Genomic DNA, 3,527 nt, shown 5'->3' on the forward strand with positions numbered 1-3,527 from the left:
CATGCCATCAGAATGGTCTCTTTATTCGGGAGCACATATCTTTGTGAGAAGACCTTCTCCACCATGGCCATCAACAAATCCAAGCTGAGATCCAGGCTTACAGATGGCCATCTACACGATGTCCTTCGTATTGCAACAACGGAGATGGAGCCGGACATCAGAGGAATCGTGGCCAACCGAAAACAGCACCACAAATCCCACGCCAATAAAAAAAGGTATGTTGACCTAGTAACAAATAATGTGTGATTTAATGACAAGCTTATTGATGACAGGCAATGAGATATTTACGACGGAGTATTCATACTCCATTTGGGCCACACGTGAAGAACACAAATATTTTTGCGATGACGAGATTAAAATCGACACGTCGACTTTAAAATCGAAATGTCGAGAATAAAGTTGAAACTAAACATCATATCGACTTTAATCTCGACGTGTCCATTTTCCGTTCTTCTGTCAGCACGCAGACGCTCCGGGCATCCTCCCAAGCGTGCAGCGGATGACACAAAATAGTCGGCAATAACCCTGGGGTCATTGTTTGTGGTGTAGGCCTCCATCCAAACAATATAGCGACTAAAACCGTCAATGCAACCACTGATGGCAATGCCGTACTACTACAGCGGATGACTACTTTGTGTCATCCGCTGCACGCTTGGGAGGATGCCCAGAGCATCTGCGTGCTGAAAGAGGAACGGAAAATGGACACGTCGAGATTAAAGTTCATATGATGTTTCAACTTTATTCTCGACATTTCGAGTTTAAAGTCGACGCGTCGAGATTAAAGTCGACATGATATTTCCACTTTATTCTCGACATTTCAAGTTCAATGTCGACATGTTGACTTCAAAGTCGGCGTGTCGATTTTAATCTCGTCCCGGCAAAAAAACTTGTTTTTTCTTCACGTGTGGCCCTAATACTCCGTCGTAGATATTAGTGATGGTGTGTGTGTGTGTGTGTGTGTGTGTGTGTGTGTGTGTGTGTGTGTGTGTGTGTGTGTGTGTGTGTGTGTGTGTGTGTGTGTGTGTGTGTGTGTGTGTGTGTGTGTGTGTGTGTGTGTGTGTGTGTGTGTGTGCGTCCCTGTGGTGATTTGGTAGCTGGAATTGCTCCTGAATAAGGAGCTCCATGCTGACAAGAAAGGAAGGCACAATGAGACTGACTGTTCTAAATAAGTTTCTGAAATGCACACAGGACTGTTATCCCAAATTCGAAGAGAACCCCAGGGATTGTGTGTTAGTTACAATGTTTCTTAAGGTTTTCTGAAGTAGTGCCATGTTTTGCCTAATTTGTTATTTAAAATGTGTTTAGACTGGATGCAGACCAATACATAATTGTATAATTATTTGTAATTGTAGATTTGTAGAGAGAGCAACCTGGTCATTAAAATTATTACAAATTGAATTTTTTTCTGTTTTATTTTTTCTTTGGCGGCCCCCAGTCAAATTTGGGTTCCTAAATTGGCCCTCAGCTGTCAAAACTTTGAGAACCCCTGGTTTAAAGGAAGTAAAAGCATTATCTTTCCTACATGAATGAAATAAGTATGGACTACATTCTGAGTGACATCCACACGTACTACTCATCTACATCTTCTGTGCACTGAGATTATCTTCTTTTGCTTAACTAACTAAGGGGTCGACTAACTAAGTCGACACCTAAATCTGGGAAACTCTCTTTATCTTGCTCACCCCTGCTTTATGACAGCCACAAAATCCCCTTCAGTCTCTATACTCCCTTATATGTTAAGGATATAGTTAATGTCACAGTCAAAGTTAAAACATTGCCTGTTTCATGAGTGAATTCCACAGCCACATATGTTGGTATTGTTGACAGTTGGTTGAAGGTATGCTTTTTTGCACACAGAGCACTACGGACCCATAAACCCATGCATTTGGAATTGGAGCATTTCTCTGACTTTTTCGAGCTACAGAGAAGAACATTGAAATTCAATGCATTTCAATCAATTTTGACTTCAGAAGGGGGGCGGGATGCATAACTGCCACCTCTATTTATGGATACATCAAACAACAATCAGATTTTTCTATATTTTTTGGTTTTGGTTTGTTGGTTTGTTTAGGAAAATAGATTATGCAGTGACAATCGCTATGATGAAGGTTTGGGACTGCAAGTGTGTGTGTTTTTTAAAGTCGTCCAAATTACAATATTTGATGACTAGTAGTTTCAGTGCAAAACAAATAGTTTGAGTAAACCACATTTTGTATATCCTGGGGTATTTACTTCTAGGAAATAGTAAATGCTAGAGTGTATTTAGACTGTATGCATTTCTTACCTGCGACTGCTCAAAGAACTTTACAATTAGTGCCTCACATTCACCCATTCGCTCGCACACACGCACACAATTTTTGATACATGAGTTTTAGCTTACACTCAGGTAAAACTTTCAAGAACTTAAAGTATATCAACCTGAGAAGAACTATGTACAGTCCACTTATACGTCATGAATCAAATCTCCCGACACCTGGGACGGAGGTTTGATTGACAAGCATGCTGGCCCTCCCTCGCCCCTAATTACTGTTGGACAGGCGCCCGTCCCCCACCCCTTAATACTAATGTTATTGTGTTGACTCCAAACGTCAACTCAACCTCTTGTCCATTGGTATTGATTGTTGTTTGTAAAAAATAATTGTAATAATTCAAAATCTGCCAAAATTGTATGTTCTCGCCCACATTCTTCCTGCCTAACATGATCAAAAGTAGCCCAATTAGGCGGTCCCGCCCAATCTGTCAACACTGCATGCAGGAGCCTCAAACCAGACTACTCGTTCTCAAAAAGATTCACTGAGAGTTGGGTAAGTTGGACAAGATGAGTCAGTAGAAGGAGACACCTTTGTATGTCAAATCGTGCGTGTCCTTTCCATTAAGTGAGTCTATTCTCAATTTTAAAAACGTTCTAATAGGACAGACCGTTGTGTCAACAAATGTGAGTCTCCATAGCGAACTCTCCTAACCACACAAACAACCGATGCTCAACCAGCATGTTTCCAATTGTATTTGTTATTTAGGTCAAACAAGAAATACCAGAACAGTTTAGGTTTTACATTAGGTTTCTAGGCTAATATTTTTACTTTGTATTCCTCCGCGAGGTCCGAAATATCTAGCTTTTGTGATGATGACATCACCTTTGGCGGGTCACATCTTCACCCAGGGCCCAGAGGAAGTCAAGGAGACCAACTCTAAGTAGGCCTATACTAAGAGGGTAAAAAGAACAAAATAAAATTACACAGAAAATCTGTTTAAATTACGAATAACTAGCGCTTCACGCAGCCTTCACCTATTTAATATTTATATAATTTCATATCTATAAAAATATATAGCTGATAAGAATTAAATCCTTGTCATTTTTGTCATGAGATGGACACATTTTGATCTTATATAAACGTTTGCCAATGGTAGTTTGTTCACTAGGGAGTACATTTTTTCATTAGGTAGCCTCTAGTGGCCTGACAGTTGCTTTTGCCTGCAGAAGTGGAACAGTATTTATAAGATTTAAAATACCCTGGATGGATTGACTC

The sequence above is a fragment of the Gadus chalcogrammus genome, chromosome 4 (genome assembly GCF_026213295.1).
Source record: "Gadus chalcogrammus isolate NIFS_2021 chromosome 4, NIFS_Gcha_1.0, whole genome shotgun sequence".
Lineage (NCBI taxonomy): Eukaryota > Metazoa > Chordata > Actinopteri > Gadiformes > Gadidae > Gadus > Gadus chalcogrammus.